This window comes from Cucurbita moschata, unplaced genomic scaffold (assembly GCF_002738365.1).
Source record: "Cucurbita moschata cultivar Rifu unplaced genomic scaffold, Cmos_1.0 Cmo_Scf00002, whole genome shotgun sequence".
NCBI lineage: Eukaryota > Viridiplantae > Streptophyta > Magnoliopsida > Cucurbitales > Cucurbitaceae > Cucurbita > Cucurbita moschata.
Window position 1 is genome coordinate 2,399,801 of NW_019268518.1, and position 14,129 is coordinate 2,413,929.

General features: G+C 40.0%; 21 non-coding genes across 21 annotated transcripts; all 21 read left to right on the plus strand.

Moving 5' to 3' along the window:
• The first annotated feature begins 295 nt into the window (after nucleotides 1–295).
• TRNAS-AGA lies at nucleotides 296–379 on the plus strand. The gene has a single exon. It is a non-coding gene; the product is annotated as a tRNA-Ser (tRNA).
• A 1,858-nt stretch (nucleotides 380–2,237) lies between these two features.
• On the plus strand, nucleotides 2,238–2,319 carry TRNAS-AGA. The gene has a single exon. It is a non-coding gene; the product is annotated as a tRNA-Ser (tRNA).
• A 451-nt stretch (nucleotides 2,320–2,770) lies between these two features.
• On the plus strand, nucleotides 2,771–2,852 carry TRNAS-AGA. The gene has a single exon. It is a non-coding gene; the product is annotated as a tRNA-Ser (tRNA).
• A 360-nt stretch (nucleotides 2,853–3,212) lies between these two features.
• Nucleotides 3,213–3,294, plus strand: TRNAS-AGA. The gene has a single exon. It is a non-coding gene; the product is annotated as a tRNA-Ser (tRNA).
• A 170-nt stretch (nucleotides 3,295–3,464) lies between these two features.
• On the plus strand, nucleotides 3,465–3,546 carry TRNAS-AGA. Its single transcript has one exon. It is a non-coding gene; the product is annotated as a tRNA-Ser (tRNA).
• A 237-nt stretch (nucleotides 3,547–3,783) lies between these two features.
• Nucleotides 3,784–3,865, plus strand: TRNAS-AGA. The gene has a single exon. It is a non-coding gene; the product is annotated as a tRNA-Ser (tRNA).
• A 686-nt stretch (nucleotides 3,866–4,551) lies between these two features.
• On the plus strand, nucleotides 4,552–4,633 carry TRNAS-AGA. The gene has a single exon. It is a non-coding gene; the product is annotated as a tRNA-Ser (tRNA).
• Nucleotides 4,634–4,748: 115 nt separating this feature from the next.
• On the plus strand, nucleotides 4,749–4,830 carry TRNAF-AAA. Its single transcript has one exon. It is a non-coding gene; the product is annotated as a tRNA-Phe (tRNA).
• Nucleotides 4,831–6,251: 1,421 nt separating this feature from the next.
• TRNAS-AGA lies at nucleotides 6,252–6,333 on the plus strand. Its single transcript has one exon. It is a non-coding gene; the product is annotated as a tRNA-Ser (tRNA).
• A 445-nt stretch (nucleotides 6,334–6,778) lies between these two features.
• TRNAS-AGA lies at nucleotides 6,779–6,860 on the plus strand. The gene has a single exon. It is a non-coding gene; the product is annotated as a tRNA-Ser (tRNA).
• A 445-nt stretch (nucleotides 6,861–7,305) lies between these two features.
• Nucleotides 7,306–7,387, plus strand: TRNAS-AGA. The gene has a single exon. It is a non-coding gene; the product is annotated as a tRNA-Ser (tRNA).
• A 450-nt stretch (nucleotides 7,388–7,837) lies between these two features.
• Nucleotides 7,838–7,919, plus strand: TRNAS-AGA. Its single transcript has one exon. It is a non-coding gene; the product is annotated as a tRNA-Ser (tRNA).
• A 396-nt stretch (nucleotides 7,920–8,315) lies between these two features.
• Nucleotides 8,316–8,397, plus strand: TRNAS-AGA. The gene has a single exon. It is a non-coding gene; the product is annotated as a tRNA-Ser (tRNA).
• Nucleotides 8,398–9,042: 645 nt separating this feature from the next.
• TRNAS-AGA lies at nucleotides 9,043–9,124 on the plus strand. The gene has a single exon. It is a non-coding gene; the product is annotated as a tRNA-Ser (tRNA).
• A 27-nt stretch (nucleotides 9,125–9,151) lies between these two features.
• TRNAS-AGA lies at nucleotides 9,152–9,233 on the plus strand. The gene has a single exon. It is a non-coding gene; the product is annotated as a tRNA-Ser (tRNA).
• A 99-nt stretch (nucleotides 9,234–9,332) lies between these two features.
• Nucleotides 9,333–9,413, plus strand: TRNAS-AGA. The gene has a single exon. It is a non-coding gene; the product is annotated as a tRNA-Ser (tRNA).
• A 27-nt stretch (nucleotides 9,414–9,440) lies between these two features.
• On the plus strand, nucleotides 9,441–9,522 carry TRNAS-AGA. Its single transcript has one exon. It is a non-coding gene; the product is annotated as a tRNA-Ser (tRNA).
• A 115-nt stretch (nucleotides 9,523–9,637) lies between these two features.
• On the plus strand, nucleotides 9,638–9,719 carry TRNAS-AGA. The gene has a single exon. It is a non-coding gene; the product is annotated as a tRNA-Ser (tRNA).
• Nucleotides 9,720–10,308: 589 nt separating this feature from the next.
• Nucleotides 10,309–10,390, plus strand: TRNAF-AAA. Its single transcript has one exon. It is a non-coding gene; the product is annotated as a tRNA-Phe (tRNA).
• Nucleotides 10,391–10,492: 102 nt separating this feature from the next.
• TRNAS-AGA lies at nucleotides 10,493–10,574 on the plus strand. The gene has a single exon. It is a non-coding gene; the product is annotated as a tRNA-Ser (tRNA).
• Nucleotides 10,575–10,881: 307 nt separating this feature from the next.
• Nucleotides 10,882–10,963, plus strand: TRNAS-AGA. Its single transcript has one exon. It is a non-coding gene; the product is annotated as a tRNA-Ser (tRNA).
• Nucleotides 10,964–14,129: the final 3,166 nt, after the last annotated feature.

Below are 14,129 nucleotides of genomic sequence, written 5' to 3' on the forward strand. Positions count from 1 at the left end.
CAAAAATCTATTTTACATTAAAAATAAAATAGTGGTTATTGGGCACGACTAGAAATCTCGAATCCTACTTCTCATGACTTCGACTTATAATGTTTTTCATTCAGTGGACGTGCCAGAGTGGTTATTGGGCATGATTAAAAATCACGTGAGATTCACCTGCGTAGGTTCAAATCCTGTTGCTCTTGATTTATTTTGTACAAAAATCTTTTTTAAATTAAAAATAAAATAGTGGTAATTGGACTAGAAATCTTGATTCATACTGCTCACAACTTCGACTTATTCTTTTTTTCATTCAGTGGGCATGCCGGAGTGGTTATCGGGCATGACTAGAAATCATGTGGGCTTATAGCCTGCGTAGGTTCGAATCTTGCTGCTCACGACTTATTTTGCACAAAAACCTTTTTTACAAGGCACAACTAGAAATATTGAATCCTACTACTCACAAATTCAACTTATTGTGTTTTCTATTCAATGGGTGTGCCGGAGTGGTTATTGGGCATGATTAGGAATCATGTGGGCTTTGCCTGTGCAAGTTCGAATTCTGCTGTTCACGATTAATCTATTTTACATTAAAATAGTGGCTAACGGGCATGACTTATTTTGCTTTTATTCAGTGGGCAAATCTTGAATCCTACTACTCACACTTCGACTTATTCATTTTTTTTATTCAGTGGGCGTGCCGGAGTGGCTAACGGGCATGACTTATTTTGCACAAAAATCTTTTTTACATTAAAAATAAAATAGTGGTTATCGGACTAGAAATCTTGAATCCTACTGCTCACACTTCGACTTATTCATTTTTTTTATTCATGGGCGTGCCGGAGTGGCTAATGGGCATGACTAGAAATCATGTGGGCTTTGCCCACAGGTTCGAAATTTTTTTTACATTAAAAATAAAATAGTGGTTATTGGACTAGAAATCTTGAATGCTACTGCTCACAACTTCGACTTGTTCTGGGCGTGCCGGAGTCGTTAATGGGCATTGATTCAATCTCGAATCCTACTGCTCACAACTTCGACTTATTATGTTTTGCATTCAGTAGGTGTGCCGGAGTGGTTAATGGACATGACTAGAAATCATGTGGGCTTCGCCTGCATCAGTTCGAATCCAGCCGCTCATGACTTATTTTGCACAAAAATCTTTTTTACATTAAAAATAGTGGTTATCGGACACGACTAGAAATCTCGAATCCTACAGCTCATAACTTCGACTTAGAGTGTTTTTCATTCAGTGGGCTTTCCCCGCGCAGGTTCGAATTCTGTTGCTCACGACTAGAAATCTCGAATCCTACTGCTCATAACTTCGACTTAGAGTGTTTTTTATTCAGTGGGCTTTCCCCGCGCAGGTTCGAATTCTGTTGCTCACGACTTATTTTGCACAAAAACCTTTTTAACAAGTAGTTATCGGGTACAACTAGAAATATCGAATCCTACTACTCACAACTTCGACTTATTGTGCATGACTAGAAATCATGTGGCCTTTGCCCGCATAGGTACGAATCCAGCCGCTCACGACTTATTTCACACAAAAATATTTTTTACCTTAAAAATAAAATAGTGGTAATCGTGCACAACTAGAAATCTTGAATCCACTGCTCATAACTTCGACTTAGAGTGTTTTTCATTAAGTGGGCGTGCCAGAGTGGTTAACGGGCATGACTAGAAATTGCACAGGTTTGAATCCTCCCGCTCATGACTTATTTTGCACAAAAATCTTTTTTACATTAAAAATAAAATAGTTGTTATCGGGCACGACTAGAAATCTCGAATTCTATTGCTGACAACATTGACTTATTTTGTTTTTCATTCAGTGGGTGTGCCAAGTGGTTATCGGGCATGACTAGAAATATTGTGGGCTTCGCCCGCGCAGGTTCAAATCCTGTTGCTCATGACTTATATTTTGCACAAAAATATTTTTTACATTAAATACAAAATCGTGGTTATCGGACACGACTAAAAATCTCGAATCCTACTGCTCACAATTTCGACTTATTCAAATTTTCATTCAGTGGTCGTGCCGGAGTGGTTATCGAGCATTTGCCTGTGCAGGTTCGAATCCTCCCGCTCACGACTTATTTTTGCACAAAAACCTTTTTTACAAGTGGTTATCGGGCATGACTAGAAATCATGTGGGCTTTTCTCGTAGGTTTGAATCCTGTGTTCATGACTTATTTTGCACAAAAAATCAATCTCGAATCCTACTGCTCACAACTTCGACTTATTCTACTTTTTATTCAGTGGGCGTGCCGGAGTGGTTATCGGGCATGACTAGAAATCATGTGGGCTTTGCCCCCGCAGGTTTGAATCCTGTTGCTCACGACTTATTTTTGCACAAAAACCATTTTTACAAGTGGTGATCGGGCACAACTAGAAATAACTTCGACTTATTGTGTTTTTTGTTCATTGGGCATGCTGGAGTGGTTATCGGGCATGACTAGAAATCATGCGGTTTTTCCCTTGTAGGTTCGAATCCTGTGTTCATGACTTATTTTGCATAAAAATCAATCTCGAATCCTATTGCTCACAACTTCGACTTATTCTATTTTTCATTCAGTGGGTGTGCCGGAGTGGTTATTTAGAAATCATGTGGTTTTTTCCCATGCAAGTTCGAATCCTGCTACTCACGACTTATCTACTGCTCACAACTTCGATTTAATATGTTTTTTATTCAGGGAGATTTTTCATTAAAAATAAAATATTGGTTATCGGACATGACTAGAAATCTCGAATCCTACTGCTCACAACTACGACTTATTCTATTTTTTATTCAGTGGGCGTGCCGGAGTGGTTATTGGGCATGACTAGAAATCATGTGGGCTTTGCCTGCGCAGGTTCGAATCCTGCCGCTGATGATTGCTTTTTGCACAAAAACCTTTTTTACTAGTGGTTATCAGACATGACTAGAAATCATGCGGCTTTTCCGTAGGTTCGAATCCTGTGTTCATGACTTATTTGCACAAAAATAAATCTCGAATCCTACTGTTCACAACTTCGACTTATTCTATTTTTCATTTAGTGGGTGTGTTGGAGTGGTTATCGCGCATGACTAGAAATCATGTGGGCTTTGCCTATGGAGGTTCGAATCTTGCCGCTCATGACTTATTTTGCACAAAAATCTTTTTTACATTAAAAATAAAATAGTGGTTATCGGACATGACTAGAAATCTCGAATCCTACTGCTCACAACTACGACTTATTCTATTTTTTATTCAGTGGGCGTGCCGGAGTGGTTAACGGGCATGACTAGAAATCATGTGGGCTTTGCCCGTGCAGGTTCGAATCCTGCAGCTCTCGACTTATTGTCTTTTTTGTTTAGTTGGCGTGCCGGAGTGGTTATCAGGCATGACTAGAAATCATGCGGCTTTTCCCTCGTAGGTTCGAATCTTGTGTTCATGACTTATTTGCACAAAAATCAATCTCGAATCCTATTGTTCACAACTTCGACTTATTCTATTTTTCATTTAGTGGGTGTGCTGGAGTGGTTATCGCGCATGACTAGAAATCATGTGGGCTTTGCTCATGCAGGTTCGAATCTTGCCGCTCACGACTTTGCACAAAAATCATTTTTACATTAAAAATAAAATAGTGGTTATTGGGCACGACTAGAAATCGACTTTGCACAAAAATCATTTTTACATTAAAAATAAAATAGTGGTTATTGGGCACGACTAGAAATCTCGAACCTATTTATTTTTCATTAAAAATATAATAGTGGTTATCGGACATGACTAGAAATCTCGAATCCTACTACTCATAACTTCGACTTATTTTGTTTTTTATTCAGTGGGCATGCCGGAGTGGTTATTGGGCATGACTAGAAATCATGTGGGCTTTGCCGGCGCAGGTTCGAATCCTGTTGCTCACAACTTTATTTTGCACAAAAATCTTTTATTGGTTATCGGGAACGACTAGAAATCTCGAATCCTACTGCTCACAACTTTGACTTATTCTGTTTTTCATTCAGTTGGCGTGCCGGAGTGGTTATCGGGCATGACAAGAATTCATGTGGGCTTTGCCTGTGTAGGCTCACAACTTCGACTTATTCTGTTTTTCGTTCATTGGGCGTGCGGGAGTGGTTATCTGGACTGACTAGAAATCATGTGGGCTTTGTTCGCGCAGGTTTGAATCCTGCCGCTCATGACTTATTGTGCACAAAAATCTATTTTACTTTAAAAATAAAATAGTGGTTATCGGACTAGAAATCTCGAATCCTACTACTCACAACTTTGGCTTATTCTATTTTTCATTCAATGGGCGTGCCGGAGTGGTTATTGGGCATGACTAGAAATCATGTGGACTTTGCCCGTGCAGATTCGAATCCTGCTGCTCACGACTTATTTTTGCAACTAGAAATATCGAATCGTACTACTCAAAACTTTGACTTATTGTGTTTTTTGTTCAGTGGGCGTGTTGGAGTGGTTATCGGGCATAACTAGAAATCATGTGGCTTTTCCCTCGTAGGTTCGAATCCTGTGTTCATGACTTATTTTGCATAAAAATCAATCTCGAATCCTATTGCTCACAACTTCAACTTATTCTATTTTTCATTCAGTGGGTGTGCCGGAGTGGTTATCGCGTATGACTAGAAATCATGTGGGCTTTGCCCATGCAAGTTCGAATCCTGCCACTCACAACTTATTTTGCACGAAAATCGTTTTTACATTAAAAATAAAATAGTTGTTATCAGGCATGACTTGAAATCTCGAATCCTACTGCTCACAACTTCGACTTATTCTACTTTTTATTCAGTGGGCGTGCCGGAGTGGTTATCGGGCATGGATAAAAATCATGTGGGCTTTGCCTGCGTAGGTTCGAATCCTAACGCTCACTACTTATTTTTGCACAAAAACTTTTTTACAAGTGGTTATCGGGCACAACTAGAAATATCGAATCCTACTTCTCAAAACTTCGACTTATTGTGTTTTTTGTTTAGTTGGCGTGCCGGAGTGGTTATTGAACATGACTAGAAATCATGCGGCTTTTCCCTCGTAGGTTCGAATCCTGTGTTCATGTCTTATTTTGCACAAAAATCAATCTCGAATCCTATTGCTCACAACTTCAACTTATTCTATTTTTCATTTAGTGGGTGTACCGGAGTGGTTATCGAGCATGACTAGAAATCATGTGGGCCTTGCCCATGCAGATTCGAATCTTGCTGCTCACGACTTACACTACTTATTTTGCACAAAAATCTTCTTTAGGGCACGACTAGAAATCTCGAATCTACTGCTCACAACTTCAACTTAATCTGTTTTTATTGAGATTTTTCATTAAAATAGTAGTTATTAGACATGACTAGAAATCTCGAATCCTACTCCTCACGACTCTATTTTGCACAAAAATCTTTTTTACATTAAAAATAAAATATTGGTTGTCGGGAACGATTAGAAATCTCGAATCCTACTACTCACAACTTTGACTTATTCTGTTTTTCATTCAGTTGGCGTGCCAGAGTGGCTATCAGGCATGACTAGAATTCATGTGGCCTTTGCCTGTGCAGGCTCACAACTTCGACTTATTCTGTTTTTCGTTCATTGGGCTTGCGGGAGTGGTTATCTAGCATGACTAGAAATCATGTGGGCTTTGTCCGCGTAGGTTTGAATCCTGCCGCTCATGACTTATTGTGCACAAAAATCTATTTTACATTAAAAATAAAATAGTGGTTATCGGACTAGAAATCTCGAATCCTACTGCTCACAACTTAGGCTTATTCTATTTTTCATTCAGTGGGCGTGCCGGAGTGGTTATCGGGCATGACTAGAAATCATGTGGGCTTTGCCCGCGCAGGTTTGAATCTTGCCTCACGACTTATTTTTGCACAAAAACCTTTTTTACAAGTGGTGATCGGGCACAACTAGAAATATCGAATCGTACTACTCAAAACTTCGACTTATTGTTTCTTTGGTTCAGTGGGCGTGCCGGTGTGGTTATCGGGCATAACTAGAAATCATGCGGCTTTTCCCTCGTAGGTTCGAATCCTGTGTTCATGACTTATTTTGCATAAAAATCAATCTCGAACCCTATTGCTCACAACTTCGACTTATTCTATTTTTCATTCAGTGGGTGTGCTGGAGTGGTTATCGAGCATGACTAGAAATCATGTGGGCTTTGTCCGCGCAGGTTTGGATCCTGCCGCTCATGACTTATTGTGCACAAAAATCTATTTTACATTAAAAATAAAATAGTGGTTATCGGACTAGAAATCTCGAATCCTACTGCTCACAACTTCGGCTTATTCTATTTTTCATTTAGTGGGCGTGCCGGAGTGGTTATCGGGCGTGACTAGAAATCATGTGGGCTTTGCCCGCGCAGGTTCGAATCCTGCCGCTCACGACTTATTTTTGCACAAAAACCTTTTTTACAAGTGGTGATCAGGCACAACTAGAAATATCGAATCGTACTACTCAAAACTTCGACTTATTGTGTCTTTTGTTCAGTGGGCGTGCCGGAGTGGTTATCGGGCATAACTAGAAATCATGCGGCTTTTCCCTCGTAGGTTCGAATCCTGTGTTCATGACTTATTTTGCATAAAAATCAATCTCGAACCCTATTGCTCACAACTTCGACTTATTCTATTTTTCATTCAGTGGGTGTGCTGGAGTGGTTATCGAGCATGACTAGAAATCATGTGGGCTTTGTCCGCGCAGGTTTGGATCCTGCCGCTCATGACTTATTGTGCACAAAAATCTATTTTACATTAAAAATAAAATAGTGGTTATCGGACTAGAAATCTCGAATCCTACTGCTCACAACTTCGGCTTATTCTATTTTTCATTTAGTGGGCGTGCCGGAGTGGTTATCGGGCGTGACTAGAAATCATGTGGGCTTTGCCCGCGCAGGTTCGAATCCTGCCGCTCACGACTTATTTTTGCACAAAAACCTTTTTTACAAGTGGTGATCAGGCACAACTAGAAATATCGAATCGTACTACTCAAAACTTCGACTTATTGTGTCTTTGGTTCAGTGGGCGTGCCGGTGTGGTTATCGGGCATAACTAGAAATCATGCGGCTTTTCCCTCGTAGGTTCGAATCCTGTGTTCATGACTTATTTTGCATAAAAATCAATCTCGAATCCTATTGCTCACAACTTCGACTTATTCTATTTTTCATTCAGTGGGTGTGCTGGAGTGGTTATCGCGCATGACTAGAAATCATGTGGGCTTTGTCCGCGCAGGTTTGGATCCTGCCGCTCATGACTTATTGTGCACAAAAATCTATTTTACATTAAAAATAAAATAGTGGTTATCGGACTAGAAATCTCGAATCCTACTGCTCACAACTTCGGCTTATTCTATTTTTCATTTAGTGGGCGTGCCGGAGTGGTTATCGGGCGTGACTAGAAATCATGTGGGCTTTGCCCGCGCAGGTTCGAATCCTGCCGCTCACGACTTATTTTTGCACAAAAACCTTTTTTACAAGTGGTGATCAGGCACAACTAGAAATATCGAATCGTACTACTCAAAACTTCGACTTATTGTGTCTTTTGTTCAGTGGGCGTGCCGGAGTGGTTATCGGGCATAACTAGAAATCATGCGGCTTTTCCCTCGTAGGTTCGAATCCTGTGTTCATGACTTATTTTGCATAAAAATCAATCTCGAATCCTATTGCTCACAACTTCGACTTATTCTATTTTTCATTCAGTGGTTGTGCTAGAGTGGTTATCGCGCATGACTAGAAATCATGTGGGCTTTGTCTGCGCAGGTTTGAATCCTGCCGCTCATGACTTATTTTGCACAAAAATCTATTTTACATTAAAAATAAAATATTGGTTATCGGACATGACTAGAAATCTCGAATCCTACTGCTCACAACTACAACTTATTCTATTTTTTATTCAGTGGGCGTGCCGGAGTGGTTATCGGGCATGACTAGAAATCATGTGGGCTTTGCCTGCACAGGTTCGAATCCTGCCGCTCACGACTTATTTTTGCACAAAAACCTTTTTTACAAGTGGTGATCGGGCACAACTAGAAATATCGAATCGTACTATTTCGACTTATTGTGTCTTTTGTTCAGTGGGCGTGCCGGTGTGGTTATCGGGCATAACTAGAAATCATGCGGTTTTTCCCTCATAGGTTCGAATCCTATTGCTCACAACTTCGACTTATTCTATTTTTCATTCAGTGGGTGTGCTGGAGTGGTTATCGCGCATGACTAGAAATCATGTGGGCTTTTTCCGCGCAGGTTTGGATCCTACCGCTCATGACTTATTGTGCACAAAAATCTATTTTACATTAAAAATAAAATAGTGGTTATCGGACTAGAAATCTCGAATCCTACTGCTCACAACTTCGGCTTATTCTATTTTTCATTTAGTGGGTGTGCCGGAGTGGTTATCGGGCGTGACTAGAAATCATGTGGGCTTTGCCCGCGCAGGTCCGAAACCTGCCGCTCACGACTTATTTTTGCACAAAAACCTTTTTACAAGTGGTGATCGAGCACAACTAGAAATATCGAATCGTACTACTCAAAACATCGACTTATTGTGTCTTTTGTTCAGTGGGCGTGCTGGAGTGGTTATCAGGCATAACTAGAAATCATGCGGCTTTTCCCTCGTAGGTTCGAATCCTGTGTTCATGACTTATTTTGCATAAAAATCAATCTCGAATCCTATTGCTCACAACTTCGACTTATTCTATTTTTCATTCAGATTTTGCATAAAAATCAATCTCGAATCCTATTGCTCACAACTTCGACTTATTCTATTTTTCATTCAGTGGTTGCATAAAAATCAATCTCGAATCCTATTGCTCACAACTTCGACTTATTCTATTTTTCATTCAGTGGGTGTGCTGGAGTGGTTATCGCGCATGACTAGAAATCATGTGGGCTTTGTCCGCGCAGGTTTGGATCCTGCCGCTCATGTGGTTATCGCGCATGACTAGAAATCATGTGGGCTTTGTCCGCGCAGGTTTGGATCCTGCCGCTCATGACTTATTGTGCACAAAAATCTATTTTACATTAAAAAAAAAATAGTGGTTATCGGACTAGAAATCTCGAATCCTACTGCTCACAACTTCAGCTTGTTCCATTTTTCATTCAGTGGGCGTGCCGAAGTGGTTATCGGGCATGACTAGAAATCATGTGGGCTTTGCCCGTGTAGGTTCGAATCCTACTGCTCACAAATTAGACTTATTCTATTTTTTATTTCGTGGGCGTGCCGGAGTTGTTATCGGGCATGACTAGAAATCATGTGGGCTTTGCCCGCGCAGGTTCGAATCTTGCCACTCACGATATTTGCACAAAAACCTTTTTTACAAGTGGTTATCGGGCACAACTAGATATATCGAATCCTACATCTCAAAACTTTGACTTATTGTGTTTTTTGTTTAGTTGGCGTGCCGGAGTGGTTATCGGGCATGACTAGAAATCATGTGGCTTTTCCCTCGTAGGTTCGAATCCTATTGCTCACAAGTTTCACTTATTCTATTTTTCATTCAGTGGGCGTGCCGGAGTAGTTATCGCGCATGACTAGAAATCATGTGGGCTTTGCCCGTGCAGGTTCGAATCCTTTCGCTCACGACTTATTTTGCACAAAAATCTTTTTTACATTAAAAATAAAATAGTGGTTATTGGGCGCGACTGGAAATCTCGAATCCTACTGCTCACAACTTCCACTTATTCTGTTTTGTATTAGGTGGGCGTGCTGGAGTGGTTATCGGGCATAACTAGAAATCATGTGGGCTTTGCCCGCGCAGGTTTAAATCCTGCTGCTCACAATTTATTTTTGCACAAAAACCTTTTTTTACAAGTGGTTATCGGGCAAACTTGAAATATCGAATCCTACTACTCAAAACTTCGACTTATTGTGTTTTTTGTTCAGTGGGCGTGTCGGAGTGGTTATCGGGCATGACTAGAAATCATGCGGACTTTTCCCTCGTAGGTTCGAATCCTGTGTTCATGACTTATTTTGCACAAAAATCAATTCCCTCGTAGGTTCGAATCCTTTGTTCATGAGTTATTTTACACAAAAATCAATCTCGAATCCTACTGCTCACAACTTCGACTTATTCTATTTTTCATTCAGTGGGCATGCCGGAGTTGTTATCGGGCATGACTAGTATCATGTTGGCTAACTTCGACTTATTCTATTTTTCATTTAGTGGGCATGCGGGAGTTGTTATCGGGCATGACTTGTATCATGTTGGCTTTGCCTGCGCAAGTTCGAATCCTGCTGCTCACAACTTATTTTGCACAAAAATCTTTTTTACATTAAAAATAAAATAGTGGTTATCGTGCAGGACTAGAAATCCCGCGCAGGTTCGAATCCTACTTCTCACAACTTTGACTTATTCTGTTTTTCATTCAGTGGGCGTGCCGGAGTTGTTATCGGGCATGACTAAAAATCATGTGGGTTTTGACCGCGCAGGTTTGAATCCTGCCGCTCACGAATTATTTTGCACAAGAGTCTTTTTTACAAGTGGTTATTGGGCACAACTAGAAATATCGAATCCTTCTACTTACAACTTCGATTTATTTTGTTTTCTTTTCAGTGGGCATGCCGGAGTGGTTAACGGGCATGACTAGAAATCATGTGGGCCATGCCTGCGCAGGTTCGAATCCTGCCCCTCACGAATTATTTTGCACAAAATTTTTTTTATTTTAAAAATAGTGGTTGTCGGGCACGACTTGAAATCTCGAATCCTACTGCTCACAACTTCGACTTATTCTATTTTTCATTTAGTGGGCGTGCCGGAGTGGTTATCAGGCATGACTAGAAATCATTTAGGCTTTTCCCGCGTTGGTTTGAATCCTGCCGCTCACGACTTATTTTGCACAAAAATCTTTTTTACATTAAAAATAAAATAGTGGTTATCTGCCCTGACTAGAAATCTCGAATCCTATTCCTCAATAACTTCGACTTGTTCTGTTTTTCATTCAGTGGGCGTGCTGGAGTGGTTATCAAGCATGACTAGAAATCATGTGGGCTTTGCCCGCGTAGGTTCGAATCCTGTTGCTCATGACTTATTTTGCACAAAAATCGAACTCTACTGCTCACAACTTCGGCTTCTTCGGCTTATTGTGTTTATCATTCAGTGGGCGTGCCGGAGTGGTTATCGGGCACGACTAGAAATCGTGTGGGCGTGCCGGAGTGGTTATCGGGCACGACTAGAAATCGTGTGGGCGTGCCGGAGTGGTTATCGGGCACGACTAGAAATCGTGTGGGCGTGCCGGAGTGGTTATCGGGCACGACTAGAAATCGTGTGGGCGTGCCGGAGTGGTTATCGGGCACGACTAGAAATCGTGTGGGCGTGCCGGAGTGGTTATCGGGCACGACTAGAAATCGTGTGGGCGTGCCGGAGTGGTTATCGGGCACGACTAGAAATCGTGTGGGCGTGCCGGAGTGGTTATCGGGCACGACTAGAAATCGTGTGGGCGTGCCGGAGTGGTTATCGGGCACGACTAGAAATCGTGTGGGCGTGCCGGAGTGGTTATCGGGCACGACTAGAAATCGTGTGGGCGTGCCGGAGTGGTTATCGGGCACGACTAGAAATCGTGTGGGCGTGCCGGAGTGGTTATCGGGCACGACTAGAAATCGTGTGGGCGTGCCGGAGTGGTTATCGGGCACGACTAGAAATCGTGTGGGCGTGCCGGAGTGGTTATCGGGCACGACTAGAAATCGTGTGGGCGTGCCGGAGTGGTTATCGGGCACGACTAGAAATCATGTGGGCGTGACGGAGTGGTTATCGGGCACGACTAGAAATCATGTGGGCGTGACGGAGTGGTTATTAGGTGTGACGGAGTGGTTATCAGGTGTGACGGAGTGGTTATGTGTGGCGGAGTGGTTATCAGGTGTGGCGGAGTGGTTATCGGGCATGACTAGAAATCATGTGGGCCCGCGCAGGTTTGAATCCTGCAGCTCAGGACTTATTTTGCACACATCAAAAATAAAAGAGTGGTACGTCTATAAATCATGTGGGCTCTAACCCAAAATCTATTTTACATTAAAAACAAAAATAAAAGAGTGGTACGTCCATAAATCATGTGGGCTCTAACCCAAAATCTATTTTACATTAAAAATAGAATTAATTTTGCACGTGTCGAAGTGGTTATCAGGCATAACTAGAAATCATGTGGGCCCTACCGGGTTCACGACTTCTTTTGCACAAACATTGCATTCGTGTCAAAGTGGTTATTGGACATGACTAGAAATCATGTGGGCTTTACCTGCACTGGTTCACGACTTGTTTTGCACAAAAATCTATTTTAAATCATGTGGGCTCAACACGGGCGGGTTCACGACTTATTTTTGCACAAAAATCTATTTTACATTAAAAATAAATGTATTTTTTAATCTTTACAAACATTGCATTCTTAGTTAACGAATTTACAGGTAATGATTGGTTAAGAATGATACTCTGATACCATGTTAAAAATGAGAAACATAAGTGAGATCGAAAGTTCGATTTTCATTAATGTTAACAACTTTAAATAGAATACAAACTACAAATTAAATCTAAGAAAATAAGATAAAATATACCAAATATACTATTAATCAAATATGAAAAACAAAAAATTCTAACTATATAAAATATATTCCAATAGGATTATTTATTTTGTGGTTTAATCTTATATAAACTCATATGAATTTATAGTATAAGGTTGACTACCTAAATAATTATTTCAAGAATAATTGTTATTATTGTCGATGGTAGACTTCAAAAGATAATTATAATAGGACATTAATTAAGTTTAATATGAAATTAAATTTGAGATTATTATTTAGAACAAATGTTTGATCTCCCACTAAAAGGTGTGATAAATTTTGTTGGCATTTACCATAATAAAGCATCTTTTTTAGTCCAAATACGTACACTAACCCCATCAAAATCACTACAAATTCTCATACATGTATATCATGAAGTGATTGACAAATTTTAGAGATTTCAACGAACTAATGCCAAGAATTATTGCAAAAAAGGAGAATGGTCGACCACTCTCCATCCTCCACACATGTCTGTGATGTGTATGAACAAATAAAGAAATATATGAGATTCTTTTCTTCCTCCTTTGATTTGACACCATTTTCATCTCAATAGTAACCCACCACAAAAGGCCATAGTGAACATCCCAAGTGGAACCGGACTAAATTTTAGAGATTTTATCTCGTGAGATGATTAGGTTCGTCTATGACGCTTTGGAGTGGTGCTCTAAATCTCTGTAAGCAAAGGATAATCAAATCCACTACATCCAGTTGTAGTCCTGATACTCAATCGACTTTAGACTAATTTAACATTACAAAATATCTTTTGAGGAGATCAATCTTGAACTTGACGGATCATTCTTTTTTCTGATATACGAAATATGATCTATTGATACGACGAAGAGACAAATTACTTTTTTTTTTTTTTGGAGTTAAACTAAATAAATGTAATTTGCACTTCTTTAAACTGTGTCATCTTTTCCAAAACCATAATATCTTCTATAAATATTTCTAAATTATTATTGAAATACAAATTGATTAAAAGGTTGAACAAAAAGTCAATAGGTGCGGTGACTATAATGCTTACTTAGTTTTAGAGATGTCGACTATAATGCTTACTTAGTTTTAGAGATGTCCACAGGGTTGGGTAAGAATAGGAAAGTCTTCCTCATCCTCGCCCTCACCTCTTAGTTCAATCTTCATTCTCATGAAATTCTTTATCTATTTTTTTGGGAATAGAAACAAAGATTCCGAGTAAGATAAAGATTAATAGGTTAAAGTAGAAGGTTAAGAAGAGGTATAAGATGTAAATTTTGTGATATATCCAACCAGGATTCCTCATCAGCATCGCACCAAATGAGGTGGATATGTGTGTGTGAGAAGAGTGGAGTGGGTGAAGGGTTTGGCATGAAAGTGGGAGCAAAAGCATAGGCATAGCATGTATGTCTATGACAGAAGAGATGTTGGGGTATGCCCACTTTTTATTGTTCTTATCATTTTGGGAATTCAACCTATATAATATCTAATTACCATTATTCAACCCATGTGCCACCTTCTCTCCCATTGCTTTCAATTCCTCATCTTATTATATTTTCCTTTTTAAAAACTTGCTTATTCTCAAACTCATATCAACTTCTTTTACAAAAATGGTAAATTAATTTGAGTGATTTTTTTTTTTTTTTTTTTTTTTTTTTTTTTTTTTTTT